Genomic DNA, 22360 nt, shown 5'->3' with positions numbered 1-22360 from the left:
ACAGATCACAAGATCTGAAAGGAAAACCTGACTTTTGTCATTTATGTATTTCGGTATATCCACTAGTTCAATTCACTAAAAACACGCCTAAGCCACATTCATCCTTTTCTAGCTTTCTCTAATTTACATAGGCCCTAAGCAGCTTCCTACTGTCCAAGATAACTATGTCTCACATGAATCCACCTCTGTTAAGATTCCACTACAAATTACATCTCTACGTAGCTGAATAAAACAAACAACTGACTATCTACAATAAAAAGAGTAAAGTTCCCCTTTCAGACCTTGTGGTCTAAAGGGGCAGATGATGTAAAGGTCATCTGATTCTGTGTCCTACTGTTAACGAGGGTGTCATATGGCCAGCATAACGACCAACTGCATTTACTTTTCACCAACTAATGTCAGGTACCCATTAAAGCTGGGTGGACTCAGAGGCGCCCAAGGATACCAAAATAAAAATCCCAGTCTTCACTGGGATTCGAACCTGGGACACCAGGTTCAGAAGCCAGCACTTTACCACTCAGCCACCGCGCCTCCAATGGCTGTGTTTTCAATGGGTTGATTGTACAGGTCTGTGTTTGCAATGGGTTGATTGTACAGGTCTGTGTTTTCAATGGGTTGGTTGTACAGGTCTGTGTTTGCAATGGGTTGATTGTACAGCTCTGTGTTTGCAATGGGTTGATTGTACAGGTCTGTGTTTGCAATGGGTTGATTATACAGCTCTGTGTTTGCAATGGGTTGATTGTATAGGTCTGTGTTTGCAATGGGTTGATTGTACATGTCTGTGTTTGTTGGGTGCAGTAAACAGCGTGTCCGTTGTAAAAGAATGTAAGACTAGAGACATTTGTTGCAAAGGAAGTTATCATTTCATCATTGTCTATCTACTTTCAGACAAAAAATGCCTGGAGTCTTTAGTGTTTAGAAATGGGCAGTTGAACGTCCAATGTCTATTGAATGCGAACCATTTGGCAAACAATGCCAGTGGAATGCAGACAATTGAAGCCACACCTTTGCTGTGTGCATTCAACTTTTTGACTCATCGCTTTCATCGGGACAGTCTTTTATTAAGTTGCAGATTTTGTTCTACCTTATGAATGCAGGTGAGTTCATAAATCTGTTGGTTACCTTCCAATGAAATGTATACCTTGCAAACATCCTTGCATACAAACCATCTCATACGTACAAACATGTTCGTCTTCACCCATCATTCAAACCGTCACATATGCCAGTTCTTTTAGTGTGGATTTAAATTCTGAAGTTTGTTGTCTTGAAACTACTACTAGTTCTCTTTGAACACCTTCAACGTCTACTAACTGAAGGCCAGTCCATTTCTAGAATAGACTTCTTTTTTTAGTCTCCAACGACCTCTCTCTCTCTCTCTTCTATTTCTCAGTCTCTACTACATCCAAGAGGAGACGCGGTGGATGAGTGGTTAAGCACTCGGCTTCCGAACCTGAGTTCCTGGGTTCAAATCTCAGTGGAGACTGGAATTTTAAATTCCGGGTTTTTAGGGCGCCCCTGAGTCTACCCAACTCTAATGGGTTCCTGATTTTAGTTGGGGAAAGTTAAGGCGGTTAGCGTTATGCTGGCCACATGACACCCTGCTCGTTAACCGTTGGCCATAGAAACAGATGACCTTAACATCATCCGCCCAACAGATCACAAGATCTGAAAGGAAAACCTGACTTTTGTCATTTATGTATTTCGGTATATCCACTAGTTCAATTCACTAAAAACACGCCTAAGCCACATTCATCCTTTTCTAGCTTTCTCTAATTTACATAGGCCCTAAGCAGCTTCCTACTGTCCAAGATAACTATGTCTCACATGAATCCACCTCTGTTAAGATTCCACTACAAATTACATCTCTACGTAGCTGAATAAAACAAACAACTGACTATCTACAATAAAAAGAGTAAAGTTCCCCTTTCAGACCTTGTGGTCTAAAGGGGCAGATGATGTAAAGGTCATCTGATTCTGTGTCCTACTGTTAACGAGGGTGTCATATGGCCAGCATAACGACCAACTGCATTTACTTTTCACCAACTAATGTCAGGTACCCATTAAAGCTGGGTGGACTCAGAGGCGCCCAAGGATACCAAAATAGAAATCCCAGTCTTCACTGGGATTCGAACCTGGGACACCAGGTTCAGAAGCCAGCACTTTACCACTCAGCCACCGCGCCTCCAATGGCTGTGTTTGCAATGGGTTGATTGTACAGGTCTGTGTTTTCAATGGGTTGGTTGTACAGGTCTGTGTTTGCAATGGGTTGATTGTACAGCTCTGTGTTTGCAATGGGTTGATTGTACAGGTCTGTGTTTGCAATGGGTTGATTATACAGCTCTGTGTTTGCAATGGGTTGATTGTATAGGTCTGTGTTTGCAATGGGTTGATTGTACATGTCTGTGTTTGTTGGGTGCAGTAAACAGCGTGTCCGTTGTAAAAGAATGTAAGACTAGAGACATTTGTTGCAAAGGAAGTTATCATTTCATCATTGTCTATCTACTTTCAGACAAAAAATGCCTGGAGTCTTTAGTGTTTAGAAATGGGCAGTTGAACGTCCAATGTCTATTGAATGCGAACCATTTGGCAAACAATGCCAGTGGAATGCAGACAATTGAAGCCACACCTTTGCTGTGTGCATTCAACTTTTTGACTCATCGCTTTCATCGGGACAGTCTTTTATTAAGTTGCAGATTTTGTTCTACCTTATGAATGCAGGTGAGTTCATAAATCTGTTGGTTACCTTCCAATGAAATGTATACCTTGCAAACATCCTTGCATACAAATCATCTCATACGTACAAACATGTTCGTCTTCACCCATCATTCAAACCGTCACATATGCCAGTTCTTTTAGTGTGGATTTAAATTCTGAAGTTTGTTGTCTTGAAACTACTACTAGTTCTCTTTGAACACCTTCAACGTCTACTAACTGAAGGCCAGTCCATTTCTAGAATAGAAAATACGAAAAACATGCATATATGTGACCCTGCCGGACCAAGTAAAACATAGGACGTTTGGGCCACGAGGCCTTCATCAGCTACAAAACAAACAAAAAATAAAAAACAATGAACACAAAATAGTCTTAAGTTAACTTATCTGTCCGATGTTGTTCTCTATCGAGGCAGAAAAGAAATGAGCTACGCTGGTGTAAAAGCGCGGGAAAACGGAAGGGGGCGGAGATGTCAGGGAAAGATGAATGGGAAAAGGGGGTACCGTAGTGTTAGTGCCCATCGTGTATTAAATAAAAGTGTGCTGGTTGTTGATCCCGTTAGGTTGGAGGGTGCCTGACATGTAAATAAGTTTGTTTTCTATCTGCAGACGGGTGTTTTTGTCGTTGCATTGTTGTATGGCAGTGACGAGGAGGTCGGTGGTACCCCTATAATGTGTGTTATTAAAATGGACTCAGAGGCGCATGTTTTTCGTATTTTCTATACAGTCGTTTACCCCTGCAGCAGTAAATCTTTGTTTTTTTGAGTCTTTGACATTTCTAGATTAGACTTCTTTTTTTAGTCTCCAACCACCTCTCTCTCTCTCTCTTTTCTATTTCTCAGTCTCTACTACATCCAAGAGGGGACGCGGTGGATGAGTGGTTTATCACTCGGCTTCCGAACCTAAGTTCCTGGGTTCGAATCTCAGTGGAGACTGGGATTTTAAATTCCGGGTTTTTAGGGCGCCCCTGAGTCTACCCAACTCTAATGGGTTCCAAATTTTGTTTGGGGAAAGTTAAGGCGGTTGGCGTTATGCTGGCCACATGACACCCTGCTTGTTAACCGTTAGCCTTAGAAACAGATGGCCTTAACATCATCTGCTCCACAGATCACAAGGTCTGAAAGGGAAATCTGACTCCTGCCACCTATATATATCTGTATTCACTAAAAACACGACTAAGCCAGATTCATCCTTTTCTAGGTTTCTCTAATTTACATAAGCAGCTTCCTACTGTCCAAGATAACTATGTCTCACATGAATCCACCTCTGTTAAGATTCCACTACAAGTTACATCTTTACGTAGCTGAATAAAACAAACAACTGACTATCTACAATAAAAAAAAAGTAAAGTTCCCCTTTCAGACCTTGTGGTCTAAAGGGGCAGATGATGTAAAGGTCATCTGATTCTGTGTCCTACTGTTAACGAGGGTGTCATATGGCCAGCATAACGACCAACTGCCTTTACTTTTCACCAACTAATGTCAGGTACCCATTAAAGCTGGGTGGACTCAGAGGCGCCCAAGGATACTGAAATAAAAATCCCAGTCTTCACTGGGATTCGAACCTGGGACCCCAGGTTCAGAAGCCAGCACTTTACCACTCAGCCACCGCGCCTCCAATGGCTGTGTTTGCAATGGGTTGATTGTACGCGTCTGTGTTTGCAATGGGTTGATTGTACAGGTCTGTGTTTTCAATGGGTTGGTTGTACAGGTCTGTGTTTGCAATGGGTTGATTGTACAGGTCTGTGTTTGCAATGGGTTGATTGTACAGGTCTGTGTTTGTTGGGTGCAGTAAACAGCGTGTTCGTTGTAAAAGAATGTAAGACTAGAGACATTTGTTGCAAAGGAAGTTATCATTTCATTATTGTCTATCTACTTTCAGACAAAAAATGCCTGGAGTCTTTAGAGTTAATGAATGGGCAGTTGAACGTCCAATGTCTATTGAATGCAAACCATTTGGCAAACAATGCCAGTGGAATGCAGACAATTGAAGCCACACCTTTGCTGTGTGCATTCAACTTTTTGACTCATCGCTTTCATCGGGACAGTCTTCCATTAAGTTGCAGATTTTGTTCTACCTTTTGAATGCAGGTGAGTTCATAAATCTGTTGGTTACCTTCCAATGAAATGTATACCTTGCAAACATCCTTGCATACAAACCATCTCATACGTACAAACATGTTCGTCTTCACCCATCATTCAAACCGTCACATATGCCAGTTCTTTTAATGTGGATTTAAATTCTGAAGTTTGTTGTCTTGAAACTACTACTAGTTCTCTTTGAACACCTTTAACGTCTACTAACTGAAGGCCAGTCCATTTCTAGAATAGACTTCTTTTTTTAGTCTCCAACGACCTCTCTCTCTCTCTCTCTTCTATTTCTCAGTCTCTACTACATCCAAGAGGAGACGCGGTGGATGAGTGGTTAAGCACTCGGCTTCCGAACCTGAGTTCCTGGGTTCAAATCTCAGTGGAGACTGGAATTTTAAATTCCGGGTTTTTAGGGCGCCCCTGAGTCTACCCAACTCTAATGGGTTCCTGATTTTAGTTGGGGAAAGTTAAGGCGGTTAGCGTTATGCTGGCCACATGACACCCTGCTCGTTAACCGTTGGCCATAGAAACAGATGACCTTAACATCATCCGCCCAACAGATCACAAGATCTGAAAGGAAAACCTGACTTTTGTCATTTATGTATTTCGGTATATCCACTAGTTCAATTCACTAAAAACACGCCTAAGCCACATTCATCCTTTTCTAGCTTTCTCTAATTTACATAGGCCCTAAGCAGCTTCCTACTGTCCAAGATAACTATGTCTCACATGAATCCACCTCTGTTAAGATTCCACTACAAGTTACATCTTTACGTAGCTGAATAAAACAAACAACTGACTATCTACAATAAAAAAAAAGTAAAGTTCCCCTTTCAGACCTTGTGGTCTAAAGGGGCAGATGATGTAAAGGTCATCTGATTCTGTGTCCTACTGTTAACGAGGGTGTCATATGGCCAGCATAACGACCAACTGCCTTTACTTTTCACCAACTAATGTCAGGTACCCATTAAAGCTGGGTGGACTCAGAGGCGCCCAAGGATACTGAAATAAAAATCCCAGTCTTCACTGGGATTCGAACCTGGGACCCCAGGTTCAGAAGCCAGCACTTTACCACTCAGCCACCGCGCCTCCAATGGCTGTGTTTGCAATGGGTTGATTGTACGCGTCTGTGTTTGCAATGGGTTGATTGTACAGGTCTGTGTTTTCAATGGGTTGGTTGTACAGGTCTGTGTTTGCAATGGGTTGATTGTACAGCTCTGTGTTTGCAATGGGTTGATTGTACAGGTCTGTGTTTGTTGGGTGCAGTAAACAGCGTGTTCGTTGTAAAAGAATGTAAGACTAGAGACATTTGTTGCAAAGGAAGTTATCATTTCATTATTGTCTATCTACTTTCAGACAAAAAATGCCTGGAGTCTTTAGAGTTAATGAATGGGCAGTTGAACGTCCAATGTCTATTGAATGCAAACCATTTGGCAAACAATGCCAGTGGAATGCAGACAATTGAAGCCACACCTTTGCTGTGTGCATTCAACTTTTTGACTCATCGCTTTCATCGGGACAGTCTTCCATTAAGTTGCAGATTTTGTTCTACCTTTTGAATGCAGGTGAGTTCATAAATCTGTTGGTTACCTTCCAATGAAATGTATACCTTGCAAACATCCTTGCATACAAACCATCTCATACGTACAAACATGTTCGTCTTCACCCATCATTCAAACCGTCACATATGCCAGTTCTTTTAATGTGGATTTAAATTCTGAAGTTTGTTGTCTTGAAACTACTACTAGTTCTCTTTGAACACCTTCAACGTCTACTAACTGAAGGCCAGTCCATTTCTAGAATAGACTTCTTTTTTTAGTCTCCAACGACCTCTCTCTCTCTCTCTTCTATTTCTCAGTCTCTACTACATCCAAGAGGAGACGCGGTGGATGAGTGGTTAAGCACTCGGCTTCCGAACCTGAGTTCCTGGGTTCAAATCTCAGTGGAGACTGGAATTTTAAATTCCGGGTTTTTAGGGCGCCCCTGAGTCTACCCAACTCTAATGGGTTCCTGATTTTAGTTGGGGAAAGTTAAGGCGGTTAGCGTTATGCTGGCCACATGACACCCTGCTCGTTAACCGTTGGCCATAGAAACAGATGACCTTAACATCATCCGCCCAACAGATCACAAGATCTGAAAGGAAAACCTGACTTTTGTCATTTATGTATTTCGGTATATCCACTAGTTCAATTCACTAAAAACACGCCTAAGCCACATTCATCCTTTTCTAGCTTTCTCTAATTTACATAGGCCCTAAGCAGCTTCCTACTGTCCAAGATAACTATGTCTCACATGAATCCACCTCTGTTAAGATTCCACTACAAATTACATCTCTACGTAGCTGAATAAAACAAACAACTGACTATCTACAATAAAAAGAGTAAAGTTCCCCTTTCAGACCTTGTGGTCTAAAGGGGCAGATGATGTAAAGGTCATCTGATTCTGTGTCCTACTGTTAACGAGGGTGTCATATGGCCAGCATAACGACCAACTGCATTTACTTTTCACCAACTAATGTCAGGTACCCATTAAAGCTGGGTGGACTCAGAGGCGCCCAAGGATACCAAAATAAAAATCCCAGTCTTCACTGGGATTCGAACCTGGGACACCAGGTTCAGAAGCCAGCACTTTACCACTCAGCCACCGCGCCTCCAATGGCTGTGTTTTCAATGGGTTGATTGTACAGGTCTGTGTTTGCAATGGGTTGATTGTACAGGTCTGTGTTTTCAATGGGTTGGTTGTACAGGTCTGTGTTTGCAATGGGTTGATTGTACAGCTCTGTGTTTGCAATGGGTTGATTGTACAGGTCTGTGTTTGTTGGGTGCAGTAAACAGCGTGTTCGTTGTAAAAGAATGTAAGACTAGAGACATTTGTTGCAAAGGAAGTTATCATTTCATTATTGTCTATCTACTTTCAGACAAAAAATGCCTGGAGTCTTTAGAGTTAATGAATGGGCAGTTGAACGTCCAATGTCTATTGAATGCAAACCATTTGGCAAACAATGCCAGTGGAATGCAGACAATTGAAGCCACACCTTTGCTGTGTGCATTCAACTTTTTGACTCATCGCTTTCATCGGGACAGTCTTCCATTAAGTTGCAGATTTTGTTCTACCTTTTGAATGCAGGTGAGTTCATAAATCTGTTGGTTACCTTCCAATGAAATGTATACCTTGCAAACATCCTTGCATACAAACCATCTCATACGTACAAACATGTTCGTCTTCACCCATCATTCAAACCGTCACATATGCCAGTTCTTTTAATGTGGATTTAAATTCTGAAGTTTGTTGTCTTGAAACTACTACTAGTTCTCTTTGAACACCTTCAACGTCTACTAACTGAAGGCCAGTCCATTTCTAGAATAGACTTCTTTTTTTAGTCTCCAACCACCTCTCTCTTTTCTATTTCTCAGTCTCTACTACATCCAAGAGGGGACGCGGTGGATGAGTGGTTTATCACTCGGCTTCCGAACCTAAGTTCCTGGGTTCAAATCTCAGTGGAGACTGGGATTTTAAATTCCGGGTTTTTAGGGCGCCCCTGAGTCTACCCAACTCTAATGGGTTCCAAATTTTGTTTGGGGAAAGTTAAGTCTGTTGGCGTTATGCTGGCCACATGACACCCTGCTTGTTAACCGTTAGCCTTAGAAACAGATGGCCTTAACATCATCTGCTCCACAGATCACAAGGTCTGAAAGGGAAATCTGACTCCTGCCACCTATATATATCTGTATTCACTAAAAACACGACTAAGCCACATTCATCCTTTTCTATGTTTCTCTAATTTACATAAGCAGCTTCCTACTGTCCAAGATAACTATGTCTCACATGAATCCACCTCTGTTAAGTTTCCGCTACAAGTTACATCTCTACGTAGCTGAATAAAACAAACAACTGACTATCTATAATAATAATAAAAAAGTAAAGTTCCCCTTTCAAACCTTGTGGTCTAAAGGGCAGATGATGTAATGGGCATCTGATTCTGTGTCCTACTGTTAACGAGGAAAACCTGACTTTTTTCACCTATGGATATAGTATATCCACTAGTTCAATTCTTTAAAAAGACGCCTAAGCCACATTCATCCTTTTTTAGGTTTCTCTAATTTACATAAGCAACTTCCTACTGTCCAAGATAACTGTCTCACATGAATCCACCTCTGTCAAGTTTCCCATACAACAAGTTACATCTCTACGTAGCTGAATAAAACAAACAACTGACTATTCTACAATAATACGCCTCCTTAATTCTCTTGAACATCCTATGTCTCCACAGTCCGACAACGTTACACACGGGATGAAATGATATAAGGTTATTCGAATATGAGCAGTTGAATTTGAGAAAACTGATGCCATTGTATGATACATTGCAGCTCTGAAATTGAGATTCTACAATGTCTTCATCACATTGATCAGACGTTGAAGATGATCTGGCAAGTTGTTTAGTTGTCATGTCACTGATATCCAAGAATAAATCTTGTTCAGTGTTCATTTAGACTTTTTTTTTTCAGTCAAATCCTTCAATTGATTTGTATATAAATAATGTGGGAGGAATTTCCAAAAAAAAAAGAACCTGTCTTCCATATTAAATTCACTAGTTACATTTAAGAAAGAATACGAGGATAAACTTACTGACCTGTTGTTTAGCAACTCTCCTTTGACCTGTAACCTATAACCTAGTGGTTAATGTATTGTTAAAAAAATTACAAAGTTTTGAAAGTCTTGTTTCGGGTATTCGAAATCTGAATAAGTTCTGAAGGTGATAAAATTTGCTCCTTTATGGTTGCAGTGATTAGCAGAACTTTGCCAGTTCATTAATTGCTCACGTCTAAATGTAATTGGTCTTTGTTCTTTGCAAGCCATTTGTTGTATCTGAGACATTTCTCACATATGTATTTGCTCAAAAGTTTATTATTTAATACAATGTCATTTTCCCCTATAAACTCTGCATCTTTTGTAAGAATTCTGTGTCTGACGAACGTATGCTGTTACAAATTGTATAATATTTCAAAAAGAAATATTCGCTTATGAAAGTTCCAAAACTTGGTTTTACATGTTTTCTTCTCTGATATGTATGTAACTTTCTTTACTAAACTCACGCTTGTTTTTTGTTTTTTTCCTCGAAGCATAAAAACATTTGCATCACTCAGCCCATCTTCTGATCATCTAATTGTCCGATTGCAAATTTTAAAAGCTTTTTAATATTGGAAAAAATCCAACAAGATACCTGGGTATTGTTACATTTAATTTAATTTTGAATTGAAAAGTTAAATGACTCAAAAATTTTGTAGTCACTGAACAGTACTAGTATCAATCTCTTAAAGTGGATTGAAGTTAAACTGCTCCCAGTGGTTGTGAAACTCAACCCAGTACATTTAGTTTCATATCTTGTAGAGCAACTGTCACGTCTCTATATGGAAACCCTTCGAATTCTCCTCTTGAGCAGTCTTGCGGTCACTGATAGGCCTATAGCGTCTATTATTATGGAGCTTTCTAAAGATTTGTTAGACTTATATATGTTTAAATAAAAGGTATTATTGCAAGAGCTCTCGGCTATTACAAAATGCTCAAAAAAATTGGAGTATACTATAGCACTCATTATTAATTTCATCAAACGGGGACACCCTGTTATGTTCTAATGATGATTGGATCAAGGGTTTATACTTGAACAGCGAAAGGCAAGTCTAGCTCTGGAATAATGTTTATCTAGACCAGTGCATTTCTACATTACAATTCTATAGTCACAACTTTCCTATGACTTTCCACCAAACTCTCTCAACATGTTGATGTGAAATGTTTTCAGTTTTCCTCTCATATTGATTTGGTAATCTACTGCAGTTATTTTCTTGACTACTTGAAATGGTCCTTGCCACTGAACAATCAGTTTATTGTCTTTCCTTGGTAGTAGTACATACACAAGGCTTCCTCCTTGAAGTTTTCTTAGAGTTTTATTTCTGTTAACAATGGTTCTGTGTGGTGCTAACTGTGACTCTAATGCTTGCTTTGCAAGTTGACATGTTGTTACCACTTTCAGAGACCAGCGTGTGTGATATGCAGTAAAGCTGATCAAAGTTTATGTGTTTGATCTAGTGGTTTCATTGTTTTATTTCGTTAACTAGAATTGAACCAGGGACACCTAGACGTATCGAGACCTAAGGTAGATTCTATCGAGGTATAAGTATAAATATAATAGGAAAGTTGTGATATCTATCTTTTAGACTACATTTCTCGATTTTTTTTTTCTTTAGTGCATTTCTACAACACAATTCTTTCTTTTGACTATATCTCTCTTCTTTCTCTCTCTCTCTCTTCTCTCTCTCTCTCTCTCTCTTTCTCTCTCTCTCTCTCTCTCTCTCTCTCAGATCATTGGGCAAAACTTACCTAGCTCATTAAACACTCACTTTTTTTTCCTAATAAGGCATAAATGTAAATTATCTTTTTTCTTTGCAAGCCATTTCTTATTTTTTGATACATTCTTGGCATATATAATAGCTTATTAAATTATTATTGAATACATTGTCATTTTCCCCTATAAACTCAGCATCTTTTGTAAGAATCTTGTGTCTGACGAACGTATGTTGTTACGAATTGTATAAAATTTCAAAAAGAAATATTCGCTTATGAAAGTTCCAAAACTAGGTTAACAAGTTTTCTTCTCTCTTGTGTATGTTACTTTGTTTACTAGACTCACGCTTGTTGTTTTTTTCCTCGAAGCATAAAAACACTTGCATCACACAGCCCATCTTCTGATCATCTAATTGTCCGACTGCAAAGTTTGAAAGCCTTTTAATAATGGAAAAAATCAAATGAGATACTAGGGTATTGTTTCATTAAGATGATAAATGTTATCATTTTGAATTAGAAAGTTATATGATATAAGTCTCATTCTATTTTTCTACAAATTATAACTAACAATCTCTTAAAATGGATTGTAGTTAAACTGCTCTCAGTGGTTGGGAAATTCAACCTAGCATAATTATAAAAATAAGATTCGTTTGTAAAAAAAAAAAATAACACATTTAGTTTCATATCTTGTAGAGCAACTGTCACGTCTCTACATGGAAACCCTTCGTCCTCGTTTCTATCGCAGTCTTGCGGTCACTGATAGGCCTATAAATAGAGTCTATTATTATTATTGAGCTTTCTAAAGATTTGTTAGACTTGATCTGTTTTAAATCAAAGGTATTGTTTCAAGAGTTGTCGGCTATTGAAACAATGCTCAAACAATGGAGACTATACTGTAGCAATCATGATTTATTTTTAATAAAACGGGGACATCCTGTTATGTACGAATGATGATTGGATCAAGGGTTTTTTATTCTGGAACAGGAAAAAGCAAGTCAAACTCTTGAACAATGTTTTTCAAGACCAGTGCATTTCTACATTACAATTCTATCTTGTAGACTAAATCTCTCTCTCTCTTCTCTTTTTTTTTGGTACATATCTAAAATACTATTCTTTTTTTTAAGACTACATTTCTATCTTTAATGCACTTCTGCAATACAATTCTTTCTGTTAGACTACACATCTCTCTCTTCAATTTATTAATAAAGATTTAATCAAGATCCAATACTTTAAATTCATTCTGGTCTACCAGTTTATTAGCTTATTTGCTCGTTAAATTAAAAGGGCAGGTCCAAAGTAGCCAACGCTACTTATTTTTATTATTATTTTTTAAATTTAATATTCGTAGTGGTCCACTGACTCTTACACCCAGCAATTTACTTTTCTCTTGTTTCATACAGTTCCCAAATGAAGTAAAGTTCTACTTTGTTATAGTGTTGGTCTCTATTAGTTTTGTTTTTCTTACACCTCTTTCTTAACAATATCTTCTTCTCTCACCTTCTCTCTTGTTCTGGATTCTTCTCTCTTTCTAGGTTCTTTTCCTCTTTCTGGGTTCTTCTCTCTTTCTGGATTGTTTTCCTCTTTCTGGGTTCTCCTCTCTTTCTGGGTTCTTTTCCTCTTCGAATGGCTTCTTCTCTTGATTAATGTTTTCTTTCTTCCATTCGTTGAAGATTGATTGATATCAAAAACAGACAGACTGGTTGTTCACCAACTCTCTTTTGATCTGAATTTGATGTTAAGAAATGACGAGTTTTTCAAAATTATGTTTTGAGCATACAAAACTTATTTCTGTTTTAAAAAGAATGAATTGACCTTCATTCTGACCATTAGGACAGTCATCCGTTCCATCATTAAGATAGTAATCCGGGAATGCAACACAGCATTTTTTGTACATGATTATATGCTGCCCAAACCATATGATCGCCTGCCTATTTCTTAGATAAATGCATTAGGACGCCCAAATCTTGCTGTAACGGGTTGATTGTACAAATGTGTTTTTACTGAGTGCAACAAAAATTTTCTAAAGAGACTTAATAGTTTCTATTTTATCGCTATTTTCCGATAAAAAAAAATTCTGCTAATTCTGATATGTTTACTATTTAGAAAGGAGCAGTTGAACGCAGTGGCGTTACTAAGGTCAGTGTCAATGGTGCGGTTAACTCCGGGTGTCACCCTTATTACCCCCTTAAAATAACTTCTCAATTAAAAACTATCTTTATTTAGTTCGTTTTTATTGAACAATAATTTTTTTTTGCTAATCAAAACACGTATTGATTGTTACAGAACTGTGTTATTGTTGATTCCATTTTAAAATCTCTGTTTAGGACATTTTATCAAATATAGAAGAACAGACTTTGCTTCAACAGAACATTTTTTTTTCTTGATAAGATTTGTAGACTTTTATAGATTAAGTCATTTAGCTGTGTCAGGCCCCCAAGCGTTTTCCTGAATTTCTGATATTTAGAAATCAATTCCCTTACAGCTCCACAGAGCACTATTTCATATAATATAAGATTGAAGGTAGAATAAAATTTAAATTACGATGGGGTGTGACTGTCCAAAACTACTGAAGAGTGAGAGGCATTCGAGACAGTAAATGATGTAAGTTTGTAATAGGGGCCTGATCATCGTATTATTAAGACAACTACTCCTTTATAATAGGCTATAATTCTTTCTTTTTCTTTCTTTAATATCCAACTCCCTCGCTCTCTCGCTCTCTACGAATTTTAACTCTGTCTACAAAATCCAAGTCCATAAATACATGCAGCTAGCGCTCGTCTTTTTTTATCATACTTCCTGGCTCATTTAACAAATGGCAAAATACAAATCTTTTCTAGGTTTCTCTAATTTACACAAGCAACATCTTTCGCACTATCCATGGTAACAATGACTCTAATGAATCCTCCTCTATCAAGTTTCCAAACGACGTAGATAATACGCCCCCCTAATTCTCTTAACCTAAATAACCACATTCCTTATATTCACATACATAGTTATGACTTGTTTTTTAAAGGAAGACATGCATAAACACTTTAGGACACTAAAAAAAAGATTGCTGCTCTGAGACTGGACAATGTCGTCATCATATTTGAGAAATTTTCTTTTAAGTTTCCAAAGTCAAAGTATTAAAAGCCTTAAGATAAGCTGTTTACTCTACGCAGTGCTTGACAGAACTTACCCAGTTCAATAAATCTCATGCTGTTGTTTTTTAAAGAAATAAATGTAATGTGTCGTCTTCAATCTTTGCAAGCCATTTTTTATAATTTTGTTTGACATTCTCCCCTCAAATAATTATGTGGCAGATTGTCATTTTCTATTTCAATACGTAAAAAAGTGTGTATCATTTAATCTTGTAATGGAATTGAGACTTAGTTCTAGTCTGTAAACAATATCATTTTGAATTGGAAAGCTAAATGCTTTATTCAAAACTACGGCTGTTCAAATTATCGGCAGTGTTAATGGAAGTCTTAACAGAGAAACTAGCAGACTTATTTAGTTGTCTTTCCTTTCGCCTGAAGCTTGTGCATAATAAAAATGCTAATTCTAAGAAGACATGACTATAAATTTGTTGTTTAAAAACTTTCAAGGTTTTCAAAATCGTATTTCGGGCATTCAAAATCAAACAAAATATTAAAGTTGATTAGATGAGGTCCTCATATTGTTTTTTTTTTTTAATTGAATGCATGACTGTAATTTTTTGTCTTTTATCTTAGCAATCCATTTGTTATTTGACATTCTCCCCTCAATAAAATACTAAACAAGAACGAGCCACTCACTTGACAACAGGTGATCACGTGATTAAGCTTCATGACAAATACAAAGTTTGGTTCATGCAAGCTGATTCTCAAATGTCTTGTTATTGTCCCTTCAAATAAACCTTTCCTCTTTTAACTCTTTGGCTCCGGAACAACGCAGAGGACGCTGATTTTAAAAAAAAGGGGGAAAAGCTCGGACCAACGCTGAGGGCATCGGCTATTTAAAATTTAGTTTTTCGTTTATATTTCACTATACTAGACTCACGCTTGTTTATTTTTTTTCCTCGAAGCTTAAAAACATTTGAATCACACAGCCCATCTTCTGGTCATCTATGTACTACTGCAAATTTTAAAAGCCTTTTAGTATTGGAAAAAAATCCAATAACATGCTAGGGTATTGTTTCATTTTGATGATAAATAATATAATATCTAATTGAAAAGCTAAATGACTTTATTTTATTGTAGTTTTCTACATATTATAACTTACAATCTCTTAAAATGGATTGTAGTTATACTGCTCTCAGTGGTTGGGAAATTCAACCTAGCATAATTATAAAAATAAGATTCGTTTGTAAAAAAAAAAAATAACACATTTAGTTTCATATCTTGTAGAGCAACTGTCACGTCTCTACATGGAAACCCTTCGTCCTCGTTTCTATCGCAGTCTTGCGGTCACTGATAGGCCTATAAATAGAGTCTATTATTATTATTGAGCTTTCTAAAGATTTGTTAGACTTGATCTGTTTTAAATCAAAGGTATTGTTTCAAGAGTTGTCGGCTATTGAAACAATGCTCAAACAATGGAGACTATACTGTAGCAATCATGATTTATTTTTAATCAAACGGGGACATCCTGTTATGTACGAATGATGATTGGATCAAGGGTTTTTTATTCTGGAACAGGAAAAAGCAAGTCAAACTCTTGAACAATGTTTTTCAAGACCAGTGCATTTCTACATTACAATTCTATCTTGTAGACTAAATCTCTCTCTCTCTCTCTTCTTTTTTTTTTTGGTACATATCTAAAATACTATTCTTTTTTTTAGACTACATTTCTATCTTTAATGCACTTCTGCAATACAATTCTTTCTGTTAGACTACACATCTCTCTCTTCAATTTATTAATAAAGATTTAATCAAAATCCAATACTTTAAATTCATTCTGGTCTACCAGTTTATTAGCTTATTTGCTCGTTAAATTAAAAGGGCAGGTCCAAAGTAGCCAACGCTACTTATTTTTATTATTATTTTTTAAATTTAATATTCGTAGTGGTCCACTGACTCTTACCCAGCAATTTACTTTTCTCTTGTTTCATACAGTTCCCAAATGAAGTAAAGTTTTACTTTGTTATAGTGTTGGTCTCTATTAGTTTTGTTTTTCTTACACCTCTTTCTTAACAATATCTTCTTCTCTCACCTTCTCTCTTGTTCTGGATTCTTCTCTCTTTAAAGGTTCTTTTCCTCTTTCTGGGTTCTTCTCTCTTTCTGGATTGTTTTCCTCTTTCTGGGTTCTCCTCTCTTTCTGGGTTCTTTTCCTCTTCGAATGGCTTCTTCTCTTGATTAATGTTTTCTTTCTTCCATTCGTTGAAGATTGATTGATATCAAAAACAGACAGACTGGTTGTTCACCAACTCTCTTTTGATCTGAATTTGATGTTAAGAAATGACGAGTTTTTCAAAATTATGTTTTGAGCATACAAAACTTATTTCTGTTTTAAAAAGAATGAATTGACCTTCATTCTGACCATTAGGACAGTCATCCGTTCCATCATTAAGATAGTAATCCGGGAATGCAACACAGCATTTTTTGTACATGATTATATGCTGCCCAAACCATATGATCGCCTGCCTATTTCTTAGATAAATGCATTAGGACGCCCAAATCTTGCTGTAACGGGTTGATTGTACAAATGTGTTTTTACTGAGTGCAACAAAAATTTTCTAAAGAGACTTAATAGTTTCTATTTTATCGCTATTTTCCGATAAAAAAAAATTCTGGTAATTCTGATATGTTTACTATTTAGAAAGGAGCAGTTGAACGCAGTGGCGTTACTAAGGTCAGTGTCAATGGTGCGGTTAACTCCGGGTGTCACCCTTATTACCCCCTTAAAATAACTTCTCAATTAAAAACTATCTTTATTTAGTTCGTTTTTATTGAACAATAATTTTTTTTTGCTAATCAAAACACGTATTGATTGTTACAGAACTGTGTTATTGTTGATTCCATTTTAAAATCTCTGTTTAGGACATTTTATCAAATATAGAAGAACAGACTTTGCTTCAACAGAACATTTTTTTTTCTTGATAAGATTTGTAGACTTTTATAGATTAAGTCATTTAGCTGTGTCAGGCCCCCAAGCGTTTTCCTGAATTTCTGATATTTAGAAATCAATTCCCTTACAGCTCCACAGAGCACTATTTCATATAATATAAGATTGAAGGTAGAATAAAATTTAAATTACGATGGGGTGTGACTGTCCAAAACTACTGAAGAGTGAGAGGCATTCGAGACAGTAAATGATGTAAGTTTGTAATAGGGGCCTGATCATCGTATTATTAAGACAACTACTCCTTTATAATAGGCTATAATTCTTTCTTTTTCTTTCTTTAATATCCAACTCCCTCGCTCTCTCGCTCTCTACGAATTTTAACTCTGTCTACAAAATCCAAGTCCATAAATACATGCAGCTAGCGCTCGTCTTTTTTTATCATACTTCCTGGCTCATTTAACAAATGGCAAAATACAAATCTTTTCTAGGTTTCTCTAATTTACACAAGCAACATCTTTCGCACTATCCATGGTAACAATGACTCTAATGAATCCTCCTCTATCAAGTTTCCAAACGACGTAGATAATACGCCCCCCTAATTCTCTTAACCTAAATAACCACATTCCTTATATTCACATACATAGTTATGACTTGTTTTTTAAAGGAAGACATGCATAAACACTTTAGGACACTAAAAAAAAGATTGCTGCTCTGAGACTGGACAATGTCGTCATCATATTTGAGAAATTTTCTTTTAAGTTTCCAAAGTCAAAGTATTAAAAGCCTTAAGATAAGCTGTTTACTCTACGCAGTGCTTGACAGAACTTACCCAGTTCAATAAATCTCATGCTGTTGTTTTTTAAAGAAATAAATGTAATGTGTCGTCTTCAATCTTTGCAAGCCATTTTTTATAATTTTGTTTGACATTCTCCCCTCAAATAATTATGTGGCAGATTGTCATTTTCTATTTCAATACGTAAAAAAGTGTGTATCATTTAATCTTGTAATGGAATTGAGACTTAGTTCTAGTCTGTAAACAATATCATTTTGAATTGGAAAGCTAAATGCTTTATTCAAAACTACGGCTGTTCAAATTATCGGCAGTGTTAATGGAAGTCTTAACAGAGAAACTAGCAGACTTATTTAGTTGTCTTTCCTTTCGCCTGAAGCTTGTGCATAATAAAAATGCTAATTCTAAGAAGACATGACTATAAATTTGTTGTTTAAAAACTTTCAAGGTTTTCAAAATCGTATTTCGGGCATTCAAAATCAAACAAAATATTAAAGTTGATTAGATGAGGTCCTCATATTGTTTTTTTTTTTTAATTGAATGCATGACTGTAATTTTTTGTCTTTTATCTTAGCAATCCATTTGTTATTTGACATTCTCCCCTCAATAAAATACTAAACAAGAACGAGCCACTCACTTGACAACAGGTGATCACGTGATTAAGCTTCATGACAAATACAAAGTTTGGTTCATGCAAGCTGATTCTCAAATGTCTTGTTATTGTCCCTTCAAATAAACCTTTCCTCTTTTAACTCTTTGGCTCCGGAACAACGCAGAGGACGCTGATTTTAAAAAAAAGGGGGAAAAGCTCGGACCAACGCTGAGGGCATCGGCTATTTAAAATTTAGTTTTTCGTTTATATTTCACTATACTAGACTCACGCTTGTTTATTTTTTTTCCTCGAAGCTTAAAAACATTTGAATCACACAGCCCATCTTCTGGTCATCTATGTACTACTGCAAATTTTAAAAGCCTTTTAGTATTGGAAAAAAATCCAATAACATGCTAGGGTATTGTTTCATTTTGATGATAAATAATATAATATCTAATTGAAAAGCTAAATGACTTTATTTTATTGTAGTTTTCTACATATTATAACTTACAATCTCTTAAAATGGATTGTAGTTATACTGCTCTCAGTGGTTGGGAAATTCAACCTAGCATAATTATAAAAATAAGATTCGTTTGTAAAAAAAAAAAATAACACATTTAGTTTCATATCTTGTAGAGCAACTGTCACGTCTCTACATGGAAACCCTTCGTCCTCGTTTCTATCGCAGTCTTGCGGTCACTGATAGGCCTATAAATAGAGTCTATTATTATTATTGAGCTTTCTAAAGATTTGTTAGACTTGATCTGTTTTAAATCAAAGGTATTGTTTCAAGAGTTGTCGGCTATTGAAACAATGCTCAAACAATGGAGACTATACTGTAGCAATCATGATTTATTTTTAATCAAACGGGGACATCCTGTTATGTACGAATGAAAGGAAAAAGCAAGTCTAACTCTTGAACAATGTTTATGAAGGCCAGTGCATTTCTACATTACAATTCTATCGTTTAAACTACATCTCTCTCTCTCTCTCTCTCTCTCTCTCTCTCTCTCTCTCTGACTTCTACAATACAATTCTTTCTGTTGGACTACACACATCTCTCTCTCTCTCTCTCTCTCATTGGGCAGAACTAGCCTAGTTCATTGGGCAGAACTAACCTAGTTTATTGGGCAGAACTAACCTAGTTCATTAGGTAGAGCTAACCTAGTTCATTGGGCGAACAAACCTAGTTCGTTGGGCAGAACTAACCTAGCTCATTGGACAGAACTAACATAGTTTATTGGACAGAACTAACCTAGTTTATTGGACAGAACTAACCTATTTCATTGGGTAAGACTAACCTAGTTCATTGGGCAGAACTAACCTAGTTTATTGGACAGAACTAACCTACTTCATTGGGTAAACTATCCTAGTTCATTGGGCAGAACTAACCTAATTTATTGGACAGAACTAACCTAGTTTATTGGACAAAACTAACCTAGTTTATGGGACAGAACTAAACTAGTTCATAGGGCATAACTAACCTGGTTAATTGGGCAGAACTAACCCAGTTTATTGGGCATAACGTACCTAGTTTGTTGGGCAGAACCTACTTCATTTAATCATTTTTTATTACGGGCTTATTCTCAAACAGTGAAAAACAGTTCTATTTCTAACTCTTCAAGTTTCTTAAGACAGGTGCATTTCTACAATTTATATCTCGTTTTAGACTCAATCTGTCTGTCTGACTGTCTCTCTGTCTGTGTGTGTGTGTCTCTCTCTCTCTTTCTTCATCTCCAATTTCTAAATTACTGTAACAAAAGCCAAGACTTTACATGCTTTTTTGGTCAACCAGTTCATTAGCATATTTACTCGGTATATAAAAGGACAGGTGCAAAATGTTCATCCTTACCTGAATATGTAGTTTACATATGCAGCAATTTGCCAACAATACATTCTTATTGTTCAATCTATTGGCGTAATACACGTATCCACCCGTATCAAATTACAAACACAATAAATATTCCCACCAAGCTGAACTAAAACTAACTTTCAAATTACAACAAAGTTCCCTGTGACCTTCATGGAAATACCCATGGTCCTTATGTTTATCTCAATTTGTAAATTATTTTTGGCATGGTCTTGTTCTTTATGAATAATTTGCTTTAATTCCAGCTCTTTGTTTACAATATCTTATTCTTTTTTTCTTTCATCTTCTCTCTTTCTGGCTTTTCTGTTGTTAATTGCTTTATTTTTCTTTCCTCCATTTGTAGAAGATTCATTGATATGAAAATAAAAATGTAATATTTTAGAAAATCATCATTTTGCCCTGTGACCACTGCGTCTTTTATCAGAATAGATCTTTTATCAGAATAGATCTTTTGTCAGAATAGATCTTTTGTCAGAATAGATCTTTTATTGAAAAAGATTTTTTGTTATCCTTTGTAATGATGATATTGAGTATGTTGTAATATTTCAAAAAGAAATATTAGCCCGTGAAGGTTTTAAAACGTTATTTGTACATTTCTGTCTGGCATGATGTACATGTGTTTACTAGACTCATTCATGTGTTCATATATTCTCGAAACGCATTAAGTTGAGTATCTTGGACAATAATTGTCCTGTCTTGACATATGAAACCTTTACTCTCAGTGTTCATATATTCTCGAAACGCATTAAGTTGAGTATCTTGGACAATAATTGTCCTGTCTTGACATATGAAACCTTTACTCTCAGTGTTCATATATTCTCGAAACGCATTAAGTTGAGTATCTTGGACAATAATTGTCCGGTCTTGACATATGAAACCTTTACTCTCAGTGTTCATATATTCTCGAAACGCATTAAGTTGAGTATCTTGGACAATAATTGTCATGTCTTGACATATGAAACCTTTACTCTCAGTGTTCATATATTCTCGAAACGCATTAAGTTGAGTATCTTGGACAATAATTGTCATGTCTTGACATATGAAACCTTTACTCTCAGTGTTCATATATTCTCGAAACGCATTAAGTTGAGTATCTTGGACAATAATTGTCCTGTCTTGACATATGAAACCTTTACTCTCAGTCTTCTTGGCCGTCACAGACAGGCCGAAACAAATATAATGTACTGTCATCGAACTTTTGTGGCAGTTATTTTTATCTCACTTATTTCTGTTTAAAAAAAAAGATCTATTTACGAAACTGTTTTTCCTATAAATCAATTGGGAACTTAATAATGTGGTAAAGATTTGTTAAAAATAAAATTGATCTAAGTGTGTCAACAGTGGCCTAGCTAGAGTGTACCTACTCCTAGAACGCCTTCTTCCCTAAATGTATGATTAGTTTAACCATTGAATAATGAATTCCAAATTATGATACAGTGGCAAAGCTACTGTGGAGGAGGGAGGTCCAAATTTAAAACTCCCCCGGGCCCCCACTCGAGTGGATCTCCTAAATGAGGGTCCGAAAGTTGTTTTGACATTGAATATTAACGCCATTATCTCATGTCATGATATCGAATGTCAAAACGCAGGGGCCATTAAGAAGTCAAGCCCCTCCCCCCACCCCCGGGTCCACAAATCCCAAGCTACACCAATGTGTGCATACCTTTTTTAATTTTTTTTTTCACTAAAAACGTTAATAAATATTTTGGTTACTAGAGTTACTCATATTCATTTAGTCTCTAAGCTTAAAAATATTTACCTTATGACGCTCTTTCGTTATTAGTCTGCTGCAAAGATCAAAGGGAGATAATCCACACACACAAAAAATGCTGTCTAATTTAAATTATACCATGCGTCCGTGCATGGTCCGTGTTTAAGACATAGTGTTCCAAGTCCATTGAATTTTGTGCTCTAGTTGCTGCAAAGGTCTAAAAGATTTAAAAT

This window comes from Biomphalaria glabrata, chromosome 14 (genome assembly GCF_947242115.1).
Source record: "Biomphalaria glabrata chromosome 14, xgBioGlab47.1, whole genome shotgun sequence".
Classification (NCBI taxonomy): domain Eukaryota; kingdom Metazoa; phylum Mollusca; class Gastropoda; family Planorbidae; genus Biomphalaria; species Biomphalaria glabrata.
Note: the sequence above shows the minus strand (reverse complement) of the source record.